At 36.1% G+C, this 20,025-nt stretch overlaps 1 long non-coding RNA gene across 1 annotated transcript in view; it reads left to right on the top strand.

The window, feature by feature from the left end:
• The first annotated feature begins 8,227 nt into the window (after positions 1 to 8,227).
• The window catches only part of LOC122240108, a 32,040-nt gene continuing 20,242 nt past the window's right edge, over positions 8,228 to 20,025 (top strand). Inside the window, exon 1 of the long non-coding RNA XR_006219444.1 lies at positions 8,228 to 8,294. This is a non-coding gene — a long non-coding RNA (uncharacterized LOC122240108). The remainder of the gene's footprint in view (positions 8,295 to 20,025) is intronic.

Raw genomic sequence — 20,025 nt, 5'->3', positions numbered from 1 at the left:
TCCAGCGACTCTATTCCTCCTGCTCTCTGAATGGGACTGTCTATTGCCGATGTAGAGAGGTGCCAGTCCTTTCCAACACAAATTAAGCCCAATGTGTACGTGAACACAGCTGACACCACCTAAAGTAGCATCGAGTCATCCCAGATGAGCTCAGCTCCTCTTACAAGCAAATAGATGATCATGTGTTAAGCAACTGAGTTTTAGGGGCAGTCTGTTATGGAGCAACAGATAATAGAAATACCTGCTATCTCAAGCTCCTAGGCATACCCTATTGTGTATTCTGTTTTCTGTGTCTTTCAAAAATGAAGATTTCTCAGCCATTTTGCAGTTTAACCTATAATGCCAATGATAACTCTATTGTATCTCTCCATAAAAGATGGTAAGCACTTGGGGCGCCTGGGTGACTCAGTCCTTTGTCTCCGACTTCAGCTCACATCATGATCTCACGGTTAGTGAGTTTGAGCCCCGCATCGGACTCTGTGATGACAGCTCAGAACCTGGAGCCTGCTTCAGATTCTGTACCTCCCTCTCTCTTTGCCCCTCCCTCACTTGCCCTCTCCCCCCTCTCTCTGGAAAATAAATATAAATTTTTAAAAAGATGGTAAGCACTTAATGCAAAACTTAGATCTTATTTTATTTTCTATTCTTAGCACCCAATATAGCATTGGCATAGAGTAGGAATGTTATGAATTTGAATGTGAATGAATGGCAGTAACTTTTTCATATGCTCAATACTAGATTTTGATTTGTTATTAAGCATTAATGATAATAATTAAAATAATTTATCTCAGGAGGACAACCAGTTTTTTCATTACATTAATACAATTTATATTAAAAGATTTAATTATGCATAGGATCTTACTAATATTTTAATATTTGAATGCAGTCTGTGGAGAATTCAGGTCTAGAGATATTTTGTTCTAAATCCCAGATCTTATCTAGTGATATCCTTGTTTTAGAACAAGGGTATCTTTGGTTCTAAAACCCAAGATAAAGGTTGTGTCTAAGGGATACTTCACAATTAAAAATATTTTGTAATAAGCAAAAAGTGCCTTTATTAAAGCCCTCCACAATAAAGGACACATGTAACAGTAAGAAATTCACTCGTGTTAGGTTCCCAGAACTTAAGAGTCTTTCCAGATCCCATGTCTTTAATTCCCTACCCCTGGCTCCAAATCCTCCCAGTTTCCATCATGAGGTTCATTACTGAAAGTTAAATAGTTCAGTAGTTAAGCCCCTGGCCTCTCAAATCCAAATGTGCAAGTTTAACACATGGCTCTGACACTTTCTAGCTGCAGGATTTAGAACATGTTACTTAACGCGTCAACATTTCACTTCTCTCCTCCACTAAATGGGTACAGAAATTGCACTTACCTAAGTATTTGAAGATTATATTTACACATGGTGAAAAGCACTTAGCAGAGAAACTGGCACTTGGCCAACATTCCACAAATGTTAGCTCTTATTATTGCAAAGAGTAGGCTTTTTGAGTCTGCTTTCCAGTAAGTACTTTGGTTGACCATTTGTTCCTCATTGATTTTGGATTCAGTCTCATAATTCCATGGGAGATTTAATATTTGGAAAGGAAGTTTGGATAACATATATCTTATTTTAATCCCTTCAAATACCAGGAAAAATTATGTAGATTTTTTATTTTATTTTTTTAGAAGGGAGACAGTATATTGGCAATGGCTGCCAGGCTATTATTGGCCATTTGTTATGGTTGAGAGTCTTTCCACCACATATCAGTGAAGAACGGATCTAGAACAGAAAGTTGCCTCTCTTCTGGCATTATTTTATTTCATTTCTGGAATTATGTTTGTGGCATATCAATGTGGATATATTTGTCTATCCTCCAAACAGAGATGCCTGAGATGGTTTCCAAGACAGTGTCATGATTATTTGAAACTAACATGTGCTCATTATAATCAGTCATACCAACCTAGTCTTCCCAGTCTTATTTTGATTTTTGCATTATTTTTCTTTTGTTTTTAATTTTTATGTCATAGTAGCACTGTTAGTTGTCTACTGAACATTTACTCTTATCTTCTTAATAGAGTCTTGATTTTGTTCATAGGACTGTGCTTAATGTATGTTGAAACCATGTCTAAACATAGAAACAACTATATTTAACTATGATTTGTTGAAGCCAATCATGGGGGTGCCACTTCTCTTCTTAGTGATTGGTTTTGGCATGGATGCAATATAATTCCAGCCAATAAAATATGAGGGAAGTCTATTCAGGTTCTTTTGTGAAAGACAATGCTAGAAATAAAAAAGTGAAACATAGGAGGAAGTATCCCCTTCCACTGAATGTTGCATTATCTGATTATTGTGACCAAAACTGGGATAATTGTATTGAGTTCTTGAAAGATCAATGACACAGTGAGTGTGGCAGGGTAGGAAGTTAACAAACTGGGACCTTGATGACATTATTCAGGAGATGAATTTATCAATCCTGGAGGTACTTGCCTCTGAGGTCTTTTGACTATGTAGATTAGTATACAGGTGATCCTTGAACAACCTAAGTTTGAACTGCATGGATCTATTTACATGTGGATTTTTTTCCAGTAAATATAATATAGTACTATAAATGTATTTTCTCTTCCTTATGGTTTTCATAATAACATTTTCTTTTCTCTAGCTTACTTTATTATAAGAATACAGTGTAAAATACATATAAGATACAAATATGTGTTGGCTATTTTATCCATAAGGCTTCTGGTCAATAGTATGCCATTAGTGGTTAAATTTGGGGGCAGCCAAAAGTTATATGCAGATTTTTTTACTGTGTGGGTGGTTGTTCAAGGGTCAACTGTATTTATTTTCATCATTCTTTAAATATGAGTGGAAATTTTCTGCTCTTGGAAGGACAGTTTTTTAAAAACCTATGCTAAATATTATCTCAAAAACTTTTTAATGGTACTCCTATGGAGAATATGAGACTATTTATGTAATTTTATAGACTACTTAACAAATAATTCCAAGAAAACTGACTCATGGAGCAAACAGGAAAGGGGTCTTTACGAACATGCTACAGCATCCTGTTCTATTGAATATTTTTGTCCATTTTTGTCAAGAAGAAAAGCAGATTTATACTACCTGGAGACTGAAATCTAAACTTTGTTCATTTTTCAAGGCCATTGGTGATATTTGCTTATTGTTCCTGTCGTATTTCTCATTATATAATATATGTTGTATATATATGTATTATGATATATATGTATATTTATATATTATGCATTATCTTATATTATATACATCATATATGCTAACAGAATCCCAAATGTGGCCTGTTGTTACACACATTCATGTCTCCCACATGCTGTTTTTTTAGTCTCAAATATGCTTCCTGTTTTTATTGAAATAGTCGGTGTTTCTGATGTTCTGTCCAGATCCTTTCTTAATGAGAGGGTGGACGGAACCCTCAACTTCTGTGCTATTGGCTCACAGCTGTCCTCTTCTCTGGAGAATTGTCCTTGGCTGAACAGGAGCTGCCTTGGCTAGGAAATTAACTCCACTTCCTGAAGTGATAACCTGAACTACTGAGGTGATAACCAATTAGTGACTGTCATCGGGGTACAAAAGATGGCACTTTTGCTTCAAGATAGAAGCAAATAGTGCAATTCATGCTTCAGAATGCCCCATGGACTAGACTGATGCTAATCTCTAATAGAATCTGAATCCTTATTTAGTTTTCTTCTACACTATCCTGTTTCCTTCTTTCCTCTGCTCCTGAGAGCCCTCCTCAATAAATCTATTTCATAGGAATCTTCATCTGACAACCTGCTTCTAAGAAAACAGACCTAGGGTGGTACCTTTGGATAAATTCTGAGTATCCTTAAAGATTCGGTCTAGGGTCATTTAATGTATATAAATTATTAAAATTGTTCTAAGAAAGCAGCAGGCACTCTCTCCCCTATGTTCACATAATTAATATATCAGCACTTAAAGCACTGTTTTAAACAAATTAAAATCTCTTGCTAATCTTCCCTTCACACTATAGATTCTGAGAAGGAAAGAATTGAATCTACTAAATATGTGCATTCTCCATAACACAATGTATGACCAAAAAAGCGGCTTAAGAAAAATTTGAATAAAGAAAAAAATGATTTACATTTCTTGAAAGTAAGTGTTAAACAATGGATAATAGAACAAAGATTTAAAACTTTCAATAAATATTTACCCAAACCAGCAAAATGAATTTACAAAGTACAAATGTAAAATCTTTATAAAGTTTAAAGAATTATTCATAATAATAATTTTAAACTTATCAGTACTAGGTTGGTTTTGATTCTTAAATTTTTCTCATCATTATGGATCATATTTTCCTGCTTCTTTGCATGCCTAGAAGTTTTTAGTTTATATTAGAAATTTCATTGCAAAAACACCTAACAGCCAATAGACAAACAGCAAAATATGTTTACTTCTTATTAATGTTTCTAGGAAAAAATCCATAGTTCCATTTCTGATAAGCTATTGTGTTTTAAAAATTTCTAAATGTATATTTCTGGCTCCAGATTCTCCTTTAAAAAAAAAAAATTTAATGTTTATTTCTGAGACAGAGAGAGACAGAGCATGAGTGGGGGAGGGGCAGAGAGAGAGGGAGACACGGAATCTGAAACAGGCTCCAGGCTCTGAGCTGTCAGCACAGAGCCCAACGTGGGGCTCAAAACCACAAGCTGCAAGATCATTACCTGAGCCAAAGTTGAAGTTGGATGCTTAACTGACTGAGTCACCCAGGTGCCCCAATATGTCACCTTTTCTATAGCTTCAGAAGATGGAATTTGCCCCCTCACTCCAGTTCCATAGTTTTTGTGGCTTTGTTTTAGAGTTTTAAAGTCAGTCTCTCAACCAACTGAGCCACCCAGGCACCCCAGATTCTCCTTTGAGCTACTAACTCACATATCCAATTGCATATTTGTCAACTCCACCTGTATTGACTACAGTTTGCTCCAACTTTGTTCTACTCACATCATTCCTGTCTCCCCATTTCAGTCAAGGGCACCACTGTACACATTGTTGCTTGAATATTCAGAGTCATTATTGACCCTGCCATTTAAGTGCCTCACCTCTTCTTACTACACCTAGTCCATTAGCAAGGATGCCTGGAATTTTTTTATTAGATGATACACAGAAATCACTTTTACTTCTTTTAGTTCTGGATCATTTTGTTTTCTTCTAGGTTATAGTTAAATGATTTGAAAAGAGTTTAATCCTTTCCGATCTTGCTCTTCAGATTGGATAGGCAGGAGGGAAGTAGTGTTCAATGAAGGTCTGAGTATTCTTCAATACCAAGGCACAGCCCGTCTGTGTACTGGTAAGTAACGGATCTGTAATTTGAACATGTACACCAAATCCTGAGCTCCTGATTCTGAAGCCTACCTTCTTTTCATTACACCATACTGCTTCCTCCCTTTTTCTCTCAACTTTCACCACCCTTGAAAGTCTGGAGTACAATTCAGGAGATGATCTTCATCACAATTTTGCACTTGACCTCAAAGATGAACATATCCCCATCCTGGATTTGCAGAAGACTATGCTTAATTTGTTTCCTTTGCTTTCTACAGATCATCAAAACTTTACATTTATCCTAACTGAATTTTATCATGTTAGATTCAATACACTGAATGGCTATAGCTTGTCCAAACATTTTGAAACCCACATTCCGATTGCTAATTCACAGTTTCTTTGAACTTTATACCATCAGCAATTTAAAAAAATTTTTTTAACATTTATTTATTTTTGAGACAGAGAGAGAGAGAGAGAATGAACAGGGGAGGGTCAGAGAAAGAGGGAGACACAGAATCTGAAACAGGCTCCAGGCTCTGAGCTGTCAGCACTGAGCCCGACATGGGGCTCAAACCCAGAGACCGCGAGATCATGACCTGAGCCAAAGTCAGACGCTTAACCGACTGAGCCACCCAGGCACCCCTCATCAGCAATTTTTATAAGTTACCCTTTTATATTTGCTTCCTAGTTATTGACAAAAGTATGGGATAGGACAGGATTAAGAAAAGTGTAAAAAAGCTTCTTTTGAGTTATCTAATCCACCAAATTATACAACCATCCCAACAGCATTTCTCCATTTTTTTCTCTGACCAAAATAAAAAGTCTCTGCTGGGTATTTTACTGGAATATAGTCTCATTATATACACTATATTTGACTTATCCTTCCATCTAGAAACTAATTTCAAGTCACTTGCCATGGCCAAACTGAGAGTGTGCCATAAATCTCACCTGGTTTTACAAGTGGACTACTTTACTATCTTTCTTAAATGTCAGTGAGAAATATTTTTCACTGATATATTTTAAAATCATTAAAAGTGATATTAAACATAAACTTAGTTAAATCACAGCATTAGCTCAGCCATCTGTTTTATATATGGTGTAATTTTAAAGAGTCCGCTGATTGTTTCATGAACGTGCATACATATCTGTCTTCTTTAAGAACATGAGCCTGTGGTCAAGAGTGAGAGGCAAAAGAGCTGGATTCTACTCCCAATTCCGCCAATAACTATCTTAGTGATGGTATTATATCATCACCAACGGGGTTTCATTTGATTCATTTGTAAAGTGAAAACAATTTACCGTATTAGTATTTCCCAAAGTGTCCCTGCAATTTCAATTCCAGAGTTTAATAGAAATTGCTGAAAACATGATGCCTATGGTAAAATAGTTTTGGGCAATGTGAATAGATTTCTTCACTATAGGATTATCAGAGTCTTAGAATTAAAATGATTTGTTGAACAAAGAACTATGCCAGTGTTTTCCAAGCTTACTAAAACACACAACACTTCTACACAGTTTATTTGTTGGGTAGCGTATATGCTAGGAAATGTAAAAGGTCTTAAGTATTAAAGATCCAAGTATTATTTCTGCTTCAAAGGATTCTACAATTACCATATATTCTGAGCCCACTCAATCAAGTACAAGATCCAAAATTTTTATCAGAAAGACAAAACCCAGGCACACTGAACAAAAAAGGATGGCACCAGTAGACTTAAACAAAATTAAAATTTAGATTTTGAAGTATTTAATGGTGTATGGATTATGAGTGTACTAATGGCAAAAGGCTGTCCCATAAGTAGAAGCAAACTCAATTATTGCCACCAAAAAGTTGCTGTGATGTGTTCTGAGTGATTTTGTGTTATTGTTGTGAGGTTAAAATAGCATTCAAATAGGAAAGGAAGACATAAATTTATGATAGGCTTGATGAAAAATGTATATAAAATAACTTATCGAAAACATATGGTTAAAAAGAAAGAAAACTGGCAACGTACAATGTTTTAATTAAATATTGTGACAGATGGCATTGGCCTGCTTAAACAGTATGCTAACAGAGTTCTTAAAATTTCCATGTTTTTCTGTAGACTGTTCACCTTCCTCTTAAGTTTCTATCGAATACAGATTATTAAGAGAAGAAAAGTAAAAGCTAGAAGGCACATAGATGAACATGATTTCTTACAAGACATATTGTACTTGTTAAACTCTAATATATGTTTGTGACATAGTTCAAACTATCTTCCTATGGGCATCTGTTCTCAGTTTAAAAATGGAGCTCTGTGATGGGTGATGAGATGAGATTGCAACTTTAAGGATTACTGTAAATATTAAAATAATAAAAGAATGCCAAATTTCTCTGTAAGTAAAGTAAAAACCCAAACCATATGCTGCTATAGTTATTCATAGAATGATAGGTTTTTTTTTTAGTGACAAGTAGGTATGGATAAATCAGGTAATCAGATGGATTTTTTGATAACTAAAATGGTATGTAGCATGAAAACCACAAATATAAAGAATTTCATAGCCACTCTTTCTTTCACTTGTTTCAACAATTATCTTACTCTAATATTGATTCTCTATATAATGCCCTCGTGTCATATTCTGACTTTTGAGTTGTCTCCTTATTATGGTGTCCTTTGTAAAGTGAATGACACTTGAGAACAATTTATCTTTATGAACTTCTCACCTAAATTCAAGGAACATATCATTGCAAAAGGTCAACTATAAATGTCTACTTTCCTCAGAAATAAAGAAACATTTTGAACTCAATACACTATAAAACTTTAAATTGCATATTAACACACTAAACCATTCCATTCCAAAAAATGCTTTCCATACAATTTAAGGGAGCAGCATTCAAAGCTTTCAAAACCTCCTCTTAATCTGTTTTCTAATCCCATAATTTACTCTTCTATAATTTACAGGACACTCTTGTTTTGTACCTCTCTCAAAACACATGCCTAGGATCTTGTATATCTAGTCAAGTAATGTGTGAAATACTTCTAATGGTAAGTTTTTTTTTACTGACATCTATATCAAAAGTGATACCAAGGTAAGCTTTATCATGAAAACTGGGACAAGAAATTCACTAGAGCTCAAACTTACCTTTATATGCCATTGTTCATGATCTGCTTTACTTCAGTAACATATAGTCATTGTAGTATTGTATCAATGACTCTCTACTTAGTCTCCTTACATAAACTTTCATTTTTAATTTTTTATGTAAATTTTCTTAAAGAAGTAAATATGTATGTTAAAAGTCTAGTTAAATAACTATTTAAATTCAAATTTTGATGTTTTATTCTTTTTTAATGGCTGTACCATAATTTGACTTTTAAAAAATTCTATTCAGTTTTCTTATTTTAATTCCAGTATAGTTAACCCTGTATAGTGTTGTATTATTTTCAGGTGTACAATATAGTGATTCAACAATTCTATACATTACTCATTGCTCATCATGATAAGTGTACTCTTTAATCCTTATCACCTCCCCTCCCACCTCCATTCTGGTATCCATCAGTTTGCTCTCTATAGTTAAGAGTCTGTTTCTTGATATGTCTCTTTTTTTCCTTTTGTTCATTTTTTTCTTAAATTCCACATATGAGTAAAATCATATGGTATTTGTCTTTCTCTGACTTATTTCATTTACCATTATTCTCTCTAGTTCCACCCATGTTGCTGCAAATGGCAAGATTTCACTCTTTTTATGGTTGAATACTGTTTCATCAAATACACACGCACACACACACACGCACACACAAACATACACACACACACACACACACACACACACACACACACATACCACTTCTTTATCCATTCATCTATCAATAGAAATATGGGCTGCTTCCAAAAAAATGGCTGTTGTAAACAATGTTGCAATTAACATAGGGGTGTATATATTCTTTTGAATTACTGTTTTTATATTCTCTGCATAAATACCAGTAGTGTGATTACTGGATTGTAGTGTAGTTTTATTTTTAACTTTTTAAAAAATCTCCATACTGTTTTTACAGTGGCTATATCAGTTTGCATTCCCATCAGCAGTGTAAAAGGGTTCCTTTTTCTCCACATCTTCACCAATACTTGTTGTTTCTTTTTTTATTTTTATTTTATCCATTCTGACAGGTGTGAGGTAATATCTCATTATGGTATTGATTTGCATCTCCCTAATGATGAGTGGTGTTGAGCATCTTTTCATGTGTCTGTTGGCCATCTGGATGTCTTCATTGAAGAAATGTCTGTTCATGTCTTCTGCCTATTTTTAATTGGATTTTTTTAGTATTGAATTGTATAAGTTTTTTATATATTTTGTATACTAAACCTTTACTGGCTGTGTCATTTGCAAATATCTTTTCCCATTCATCAGGTTAACTTTTTAGCTTTGTTGCTTGTTTCCTTCACTGTGTAGAAGCTTTTTATTTTGATATAGTCCCAATAGTTTCTTGTTTTTATTTCCTTTGCTTAAGGAGACATTTCTAGAAAAATTTTGCCATGGCCAATGTCAGAGAAATTACTGCCTGTGCTTCTTCTTGGAATTTTATGGTTTCAGGTCTCACATTTAGGCCTTTAATCCATTATGAGTTTATTTTTGTGTATGATGTAAAACAGTGGTCCAGTTTAATTCTTTTACATGCAGCTGTCAAGTTTTACCAACACCATTTGTTGAAGAGACTGTCTTTGTCCCATTGCATATTCTCTCCTCATTTGTTAAAGATTAATTGACCATATAATCATGCGTTTGTTTCTGGGTTTTCTTTCCTGTTCTACTGACATGTGTCTACTTTTGTGACAGTACCACACTATTTTGATTACTATAGTTTTGTATTATAACTTGAAATATACCTCCAGTTTGTTTTCCTTTTTCAAGACTGCTTTGGCCATTCATGTTTGTGTGTGTGTGTGTGTGTGTGTGTGTGTGTGTGTGTGTGTGCTTATAGAAATTTTAGAATTATTTGTTCTAATTCTGTGAACAATGCTATTGGTATTTTGATAGGGGTTGTATTAAATCTGTAGATTGCTCTGGGTAGTACAATATTTTAACAATATTTGTTCTTCCAATCCATGAGCATAGAATATCTTTCCATTTCTTTGTGTTGTCTTCAATTTCCTTCATAAGTGGTTTATAGTTTTCAGACTACAGGTCTTTCACCACCTTGGTTAAGTTTATTACTATGCATTTTTTTTTATTTTTGGTACAGTTGTAAATGGAATTGTTCTCTTAATTTCTCTTTTTGTTGTTTCATTATTAGTGTATAGAAATTCAACAGATTTCTGTACATTGACTTTATATCCTGTGAAATTATTGAATTCCTTTATCAGTTGTAGTAGTTTTTTTGGTGGAGTCTTTAGAGTTTTCTATATATAGTATTATAACATCTGCAAATAATGAAAATTTTACTTATCCTTACCATTTTGGATGCATTGTATTCCTTTTTCTTGTCTGATTCCTGTGGCAAGGACTTCTGGTACCATGTTGAATAAAAATGGTGAGAGTGGACTTCCTTTTCTTGTTCCTCATCTTAGGGGGAAAGCTTTCAGGTTTTCACCATTGAGTATGATGGTAGATGTGGGTTTTTCATATGCCCTTTATTATGTTGAGGTATAGTCCCTCTAAACTTACTCTTTTGAGGGTTTTTATCATGAATGGATATTATACTTCGTCAAATTCTTTTTCTGCATCTATTGAAATGATCATATGGTTTTTACTCTTTCTCTTGTTAATGTGATGTATCCCATTGATTGTTTTGCAAATATTGAACCACCCTTGCATGCTAGGAATAAATCCTCCTTGAGTGTGATGAATGATATTTTTACTTGTTTGTTTGGTTTTTAGAAAGAGGGACCAAGTAGGGAAGAAAGGCAGAGGGAGAGAGAGAGAATGCAATCAGGGAGGAGGGGCAGAGGGAGAGGGAGAAAGAGTGATACAGAAAGAGAGAGAGAATGTTAACCAGGCTCCATGCTGGGTGCAGAGCATAACACAGGGCTTGATCAGAAAAGCCTGAGCAGAAAAGAAGAGTTGGACATTCAACCAATGGAGTCATCCAGGTGCCTCAATGAATGATATTTTCAATGTATTGTTGGATTCAGTTTGCTAGCATTTTGTTGAGGACTTTTGCATCTATATTCATCAGAGATATTAGCCTATATTTATCTTTAAAAAAATTTTTTTTGTATGTCTTCATCTGCTTTTGGTATCAGGGTAATGCAGGCTTCATAGAATGAATGTGGGAGATTTCATTCCTCTTCCATGTTTTGGAATAGTTTGGGAATAGGTATTAACTCACATTAAATGTTTGGTAGAATTCATCAGTGAAGCTATCTGGCCCTGGACTTTTTTTTGTTGGGAGTTTTTTGATTACGGATTCAATTTCATTGCTGGTAATTAGTCTGTTGAAATGTTCTATTTCTTTTCTGATTCAATTTTGGGAGGTTATGTGTTTCTAGAAATTTATCCATTTCTACTAGGTTGTCCAAATTGTTGGCATATTACTTTTCATAACATCCCTCTTATAATTCTTTGTATTTCTGTAGTGTAAGCTGTTATTTCTCCTCTTTCATTTCTGATTTTGAGTCTTCTCATATTTTTTTTGATGAATCTGGCTAAAAGTTTATCAATTTTGTTGATCTTTTCAAAGAACCAGCTCCTGGTTTCATTGATCTGTTCTTTTGGTGTTTTCAGCTCTGATTTCATTTATTTCTGATTTAATATTTATAATTTTCTTTCTTCTGCCTGTTTTGGGTTTTGTTTGTTGTTCTTTTTCTATTTCCTTTGAGGGAGACCTGTATTGCCAGAAACTTCCCTCTTAGAACAGATTTGGCTGCATTCCAAAGATTTTTGAACCATTGTGTTTTCATTTTCATTTGTCTCCATGCATTTTTTTGAATTTCCTCTTCAATTTCTTCATTGATCCATTCATTCTTTAGTTACATGTTATTTAACCTCCATGTATTTGTGTTCTTCCCAGGCTTTTTTCTTGTGGTTGATTTCTAGTGTCATACCATTGTGGTCAGAAAAGATGCATGGAAAAACTGCTCTTTTTGAATTTATTGATACTTATTTTGTGACTTAATATGTGACCAATTCTGGAGAATGTTCCATGTGCACTTGAAAGAATGTGTATTATGTTGTTTTAGTATGGACTGTTCTGAATATATGTGTTAAATCCATCTAGTCCATGAGTTATTCAAAACCACTGTTTCCTTGTTGATTTTCTTTTGGGTGATCTGTCCATGGATATAAGTGGGGTGTCCATGGATATAAGAGTCTCCTACTATTACTGTAATAATATCTGTTATTTTATATTAACTGCTTTAAGTATTTGGGTGCTTCCAGTTTAGGTGTATAAGTATTTACAATTGTTATATCTTCCTGTTGGATTGTCCCTTGAATAATTATATAGTAGCTTTCTTTGTCTCTTGTTACAGTCCCTGTTTAAGGGTTGTTTTGTCCAATATAAGTATTGCTACCCTGGCTTTTTTCCACAACTATTTGCATGATAAATGTTTCTCCATTCCCTCACTTTCAAGCTGCATGTATCTTAGGTCTGAAATGAGTCTCTTGTAAGCAGCATATATATGGGTCTTATGTTTTTTTTAATCCATTACATCACCCTATGTCATTTTATTGAAGTGTTTAGCCCATTTGCTTTCAAAGTAATTATTGCTGGGTATTTATTTATTGCCATCTTGCTACTTGTTTTATGGTTGTTTCTGTAGTTTTTCTCTGTTCCTTTCTTCTCGTACTCTCTTCTGTCATGTTTATTTGGTTTTCTTTAGTGATATACTTGGATTCCTTTCTCTATATTTTACTTATCTATTACTGGTTGTTGAATGGTGGTTAACATTTGGTTTGTATATTACATCTTCTGCATATAGCAGTCTATACTAAGTTGATGGTTGTTTATGTTTGGAATTATTTACTCCTCTCCTCCTCATACTTTAGGTATATGGTGTCATACTTTACACCCTTTTATTTTGTGAGTCCTTGACTTATTTTTACAGATACACTTATTTTTACTGCTTTTGTGTTTCCTACTTTATTTACTCTTGCTTATGAGTCTTTTCTTTCCACTCAAAGTATCCCTTTACCATTTCTTATAGGGCTGTTTTAGTGATCATGAATTTCTTTAACTTTTGTTTGTCTGGGAAACTCTTTATCTCTCCTTCTATTTGAAACGATAGCCTTGATGGATAAAGTTTTCTTGGCTACAGATTTTCTCCTTTCAGCACTTTGAATATATAATTCCATTCCCTCTGGCCTTCAGAGTTTCTGCTGAAAAATCAGCTGATAGCCTTACGGGGGGTTTCCCTACTATGTAGTGCTTTCTTTTCTCTTGATGCTTTTAAAATTCTCTTTCTCACTATTTTTTTTTACCATCTTAATTACTATGTGTCTTGATGTGAACCTCCTTGGTTGATTTTGTTGGGGACTCTCTGTGCATCCTGCATCTGGATTTCTGTTTCCTTCCTCAGATTTGTAAAATATTCAACTATTATTTCTTCAAATTAAAATTTCTGCCTCTTTTTCTTTCTCTTCTCCTGGGATTCCTTTAATGCAAATGCTATTATGCTCAATGGTGTCATTGAGTTCCCTAAGCCTATTCCTGTTTTACATATTTTTTTTCTCTCACCTGCTCAGCTTGGTTACCTTCCATTAGTCTGTCCTTCTGGTTGCTGATTCCTCCTTCTGTTTCATCTAGTATACTATTTATTCCATCTAGTATATTTTTAATTTCATTTATTGTGTTCATCTCTGATTAGTTCTTTTTTATGTTATTGCTAAGGGTCTCACGGATGTCCTCCACTCTTTTCTCAAGTCCAGTAAATACCTTCATTATCATTACTTTAAATTCTCTATCAGGCATATTACTTGTTATTATCTGTTTCACTTTGGTCTCTCACTGTGATTTTTGTCCTATTCTTTCATTTGGGACATATTCCCCTGTCTCCTTATTTTGTCTAATTCTCTGTGTCTGTTTCTGTGTGTTAGGATAGACAACTATGTTTCCTGCACTTGAAAGTAAGGGTTTATGAAGAAGAGGTCCTATAGTGCCCTGCCATGCAGGGTCCACTGTTCACCAGATCATGGTACTTCAAGGGTGTCTCCTCTATGTGATGCCCTGCTGTTGTGGCTGAGCTGCTTTTTTCTTCAGTCCAGTCTGCAATGGCTCTCTCTGCCTCTTGTGGGCAATGTTTGGTTTTATGGTGTTAGTGGGACAGTCTGGGAACACTTTGGGTTTTGGTTGAGTCAGACCAGGCATTTGCCAGAGATGTAGTAGCACCAAACTGCAGGGTGATTTCCCTGTGTTGTCTCCTGAGAAGCTCTCAAGGGTGGGCAGGGCCTGCAGTCAGACCTATTGTCTGCCTCCAGTCCATTGCTAGGTCCTGTATCTAACTGATGTGTGTGGTTCTTTCCCTCTCTCTGAGGCAGGAGTCACTTTAGAGTGGTGCTGGCCACTGTCATGGCTGCTTGCACACTGTCAGGCCTGTGGTGCCACCCTGTATGGGCTCTGGCCAAGACAGTATTGGAAAGGGCAGATCCACTGAAGCACAGCACATGGGTATTGCAGCATGGAACAGTGCTAGCCAGCTTTGTGTGCCCCCTAGTCCTCTGGGGAAGGGGCTCTGCAGCACTGGGACTGAAGGAGATTGCTGGAAGCACAGGGTGGGTGGGCAAGGTGAAAGTATTAGCAAGTTAGAATGGGAATCTGGGAGGTGGCAGTGTGTTTACACTGCTGTGCAGGGGTTGGAAATGGCACCTTCCAGTTCCTTTGTTCCTGGGGGAGTTCCCAGTAAATTTTTTTTTCCTGGTAGGATTCACTCTGAGGTTAGTAAATAACTCCCTCTCCCATATGATCTCTCTAGGCACCTTTCATACTGATGTTTCTGTCTTGTATCTCCATGGGCTATTTGTTGTGCTGTCTCTTTAACAGTGAGAACTCAGTTTCCTGTAGCCCATCAGCTCTTCCACAGATTTCTCTGCTGATTTTTTTTTTTTAATTCCAGGTTTAAAATCCCACTTGTTGTTAGAACTCATGAAATGTAGCCCCTCTGGTTTTCAAAGCCAAACATTATGGGAATCTGTCTTCTTTGAATTGCGGGGGGTTTGTTTCTAGTATGGGGGCCTATTTCTTTCCCCTCCCTGTGCTGTGGTGTGCCTTTCTCCTATAGACAGTCGTGCAAGTCTGTTTAGTTTCCAACCACATCTTCATCCTTCCTACCCTCTTCAATGTGACCTTTTCTCTATATTTAATTGTGGAGTTAATTCTGCCAGTCTTTGGGTCATTTTCTGGTTATTTACACAGATGTGAGTGTTACCTAGTTGTATCTGTGGAACAAGGTAAGCCTAAGGTCCTCCTACCCTGCCATCTTCCCCCAGAAGTCTTCTGATATGTTTTATCCTTACTGCATAGTAAAATTTAAATGGATGACTTTCTGTTTCAGACCTTAGGATGTGTTATGATATTTATAGAAGGGTCCTTATTCACCTAACTCTTTTGTCAATGAATATTTATGAGTACCGGTTATATACCCAAAGTAGATGCAACCCATGCACTCATGGAACTCAGATCTAGAAGAATTCCAAGTGTGGAGTTTCCTCAAAAATTTTAAAATGGAAATATACAATCCAGTAATTCCACTTCTGAGTATTTATCAGAAATACTAATTCAAAAAGATATATGCACCCCCATGTTTATCGCAGCATTATGTACAATAGCGAAGATATGGAAACAACTTAAGTGTCCATCAATAGATGAATGGATAAAGAAGGTGTGGTATATATGTATAATGGATTATTTCTCAGCCATAAAAAAAGAATGAAATCTTGCCATTTGAAACAACATGGAGGGACCTAGAAGGTATTATGCTAGGTGAAATAAGTCACACAGAAATACAAATATATGTGGAACCTAAAAACCAAAACAAATGAACAAATAGACAAAAAAGAAAAAGAAAAAAAATTCTCAAACACAGAAAACAAACTATTGGTTGCCAAAGGGGAGGGGGAAGGGAAATGGGTGAAATAGGTGAAGGAGATTAAGGGGAGCAAACTTCCTGTTATGAAATAAATGTTACAGAGATAAAAAAGTATAGCATAGGGAATATAGTTAGTAATACTGTAATAACTTTGTATGGTAACAGATGGTAACTACACATATACATTTTACATAGCATTTTACAATGTACATAAATGTCAAATCATTATGTTGTATACCTGAAACTAATATAATATTGTACATCAACAATATTTCATTGGAAATTTATGTTTTAATGAAATGAAAGTTACTCCCTCCCAAGTTAGATCATGTATCCAAGGGTAAATATTTTTTTACCAGAATGAGAAAGATTTTAACACCAACCTATTACTAATTTTTAGAAAAAAAAAATTCATCCCTGAGAAACATTGTTCACATAAATAACTAGATGGGATTGGAAAGAGTTTCATAATAGCAATATAACATGACTCTTTAAACTCCTTTTGAGTTATATGCCAAAAATTTCAGTAATAAATTATAAAAAATTATGTTTAATGATCTATAAGCTGACGACTCAATTGGTTCTCTTTTAATTTTGTTGAAAGGAAACAATTAGAAGCCACTGTGCTTGCAGAGAGATTTATTTTCTAATCATTAGTGGCATTTACCTTCTCAACATCAACATCAATATTTAAAATTATCCCTGTATTTGGCACTCTGGAGGATTTACATTTTGGAGTCGCTGTACCATTGTTATATTCACAGTGCATAAGGGCTGCTTTTGTGACCTAGACAACCTAGTGTAAAAAGGGATGTGATAAAAAGAAAACCAGAATAATTCAAATACATTCTCAAGTAGCTTAGCTTTAGGAATAGCACTTGTGAAAATTGGGAATTTGGAAATTGATTCTCTGAGAACTACATGAGCCCCCCCCCCCTTTGTAAAATCTTCATGTGCCCCCAGAGATATGTATACCTTTTGCAGAAAGCTGATAATCTAGGATAGTTACTGAAAATTAAGATGTTTAAAACCTAGCCTCAGGGACCTATTCCATAGGTCTCTTAAGGGGCCAGCCAGGAATCTTTTTTTTTTTTTTAATAAACTCACACCAGATGATTCTGATACAGGTTATTCATAGACTGCTTTGCAAAAACAAAAAGAAAGGAAAACAAAAACCACAAACATTTGTGTGGAGAAAGTATATGCTTAAATAATAACACTAGATAACAGTTATTGATTGCTTTGCCCATAGGGCTGCTATATGCTACATGTTTTAATATTTGTTTATTAAATCCTTACAACTCTATAAAGTAGGTATTACTATTACCTATTACATTTTACATTTGAATATACTGAGTTGCTGAGAAGTTAAATCATGTGTGTAAGATATACAATAAAGAGAAATGGGAGGTTATGTGAGAAAACATGAGGCTGGAAGAGAGTCAAGGTATGGATAATCTAGAATTCCAGGTTGAGAAGTCTATGGGAATCTATAGAAGGGTTTTATATAGGAAGATCATATACTCATACTAGTCATACAAAATGAAGAAATAGATTCTGCATTTCTAGCAAGTTCTCAGATGATGCTGATACTGCCAGTCTATGGATCACAGTTTAAGTGACATGGGGTCAAAATCATGTGGTTCAATATGGCAGCCACTAGCCACTGAACTAATTAAGTTAAATAAAATTGAAACTTAGTTCTTCAGAAACATCAGCCACATTCCAAGAGCACAATAGCCAAAGCAAAGGGGAGAGAGAGAGAATATTTCCTTCATAGCAGAAAGTGATAATGTTCAGTTTAAAGAATATTGAAATATTTCATGGAGAAAACTGATATTTCATTTAAAAAAATTTTTAATGTTTATTTATCTTTGAGAGGGAGAGAGATGGAGCGCAAGTGGGGGAGGGGCAGAGAGAGAGGGAGACACAGAATTCGAGGCAGGGTCCAGGCTCTGAGCTGTCAGCACAGAGCCCAACGTGGGGCTTGAACCCATGAACTGAGAGATTGTGACCTGAGCTGAAGTTGGATGCCTTAACTAACTATGCCACCCAGGTGCCCCTAAAAACAGTGATACTTTCATCAAATAGAACATAACAGATCTCAAGCCTGACTGGATATGGGAAAAAGTGGGAAAAATGGAGGAGGTAAGGCTGACTCTTAGATTTTTGAACTGCATAGAAAAATGAGAAACAAAATATCAGGCATAATTTGGGAGATGATAAATTCTATTTTAAATATATTGAGATATAGGTATCTGTGAAATATCCAGATTGAGATATACATTAGAGTTAGTTGCATATATAGGTATGGAATTTAGGAGAAATTTGGGATTTAAAATATAAAGGTTTGAGGGGCACCTGGATGGCTCAGTCAGTTGAGTGCCTGATTCCTGATTCCAGCTCAAGTCATGATCTCATGATTCATGAGATCAAGCCCTGAATCAGGCTCCATGCTGACAGTGCTGAGCCTGTTTGGGATTCTCTCTCCGTGTTTCTCTCTATTCCTCCTCTGTTTTCAGTCTTTCTCTATCGAAGTAAATAAAAAAACGTTAAAAAAAATTTTAAAGTTTGAAAGTAATCATTTCAACAATGGGTAGATCATCCAGACAACACTGGAACTTAAACTACACATTAGATCAGATGAACCTAATAGATATATATAGAACATGCCATCCAAAATCAGTAGAAAACCCATTCTTCTCAAGTGTACATGGAACATTCTCTAGAACAGATGTTATGAGATCACAAAACAAGCCTTAATAAATTTGATTGAGACCATATTAAGCCTCTTTGGCAACCACCACAATGTCATGAAACTACAGATCAATTATTACAGAAGACTGGAAAATTCACAAACATGTGGATATGAAACAACATGGTACTGAAATCAAAAGAAAAATTAAAGGGGTGCCTGGTGGGTCAGTCAGTTAAGCATCCGACTTCAGTTCAGGTCATAATCTCCTGATTCATGACTTCGAGCCCCGTGTGGGCTCTGTGCTGACAGCTCAGAGCCTGGAGCCTCTTTCAGAATCTGTGACCTCCTCTTTCTCTGCCCCTCCCCCACTCATATTATGTCTCTGTCTCCCTCTCAAAAAATAAATAAATGTTAAAAAAAATTAAAAGAGACTGATGGGAAGATGGCGGTGTAGGAGGACGCTGGGCTTACCGCGCCTCCTGCGGATAACATAGATTCCACCCACACATGCCTAAATAACCCAGAAAACCGCCAGAAGACTAGCAGAACGGAGTCTCCGGAGCCAAGTGCAGAAGAGAGGCCCACGGAAGAGGGTAGGAAGGGCAGAGAGGCGGTGCGCGCTACATGGACAGGCGGGAGGGAGCCAGGGGTGAGGGGCGGCCTGCCGACCAAGCAGAGGGCCCCAGTCTGGCTTGCAAAAGCGGAGGGGCTGGACAGAGTGTGTTCGGACAGCAAGCGGGACTTAACATCTGGAATGTTATAAGCTAACAGCTCTGCTCGGAGAGCCAGAGGGCTGGAGGACAACGGGAGGGACAGTTGTTGAGCCCCGGACGACAGAGCGCAGCTTGGCAGGGAACAAAGGGGCTCGCCAACGCCATCTCCCTTGCCCATTCCCCAGCCAAAATCCCAAAGGGAACCAGTTCCTGCCAGGGAACTTGCTTGCACCATGCAAACACCCAACGCTGTGCTTCTGCGGATCCATCCCTCCCTCGGTGGGTCTGACTCCCTCCCGGTGCTGCAGGGCCCCTCCCGAAGTTGATCACAGAAGGAAAAGCAAGCTG

The sequence above is a fragment of the Panthera tigris genome, chromosome B4 (genome assembly GCF_018350195.1).
Source record: "Panthera tigris isolate Pti1 chromosome B4, P.tigris_Pti1_mat1.1, whole genome shotgun sequence".
Taxonomy (NCBI): Eukaryota; Metazoa; Chordata; class Mammalia; order Carnivora; family Felidae; genus Panthera; species Panthera tigris.
The sequence above is the reverse complement of the archived record's forward strand: the minus strand, read 5'-3'. Positions and strand labels throughout refer to the sequence as shown.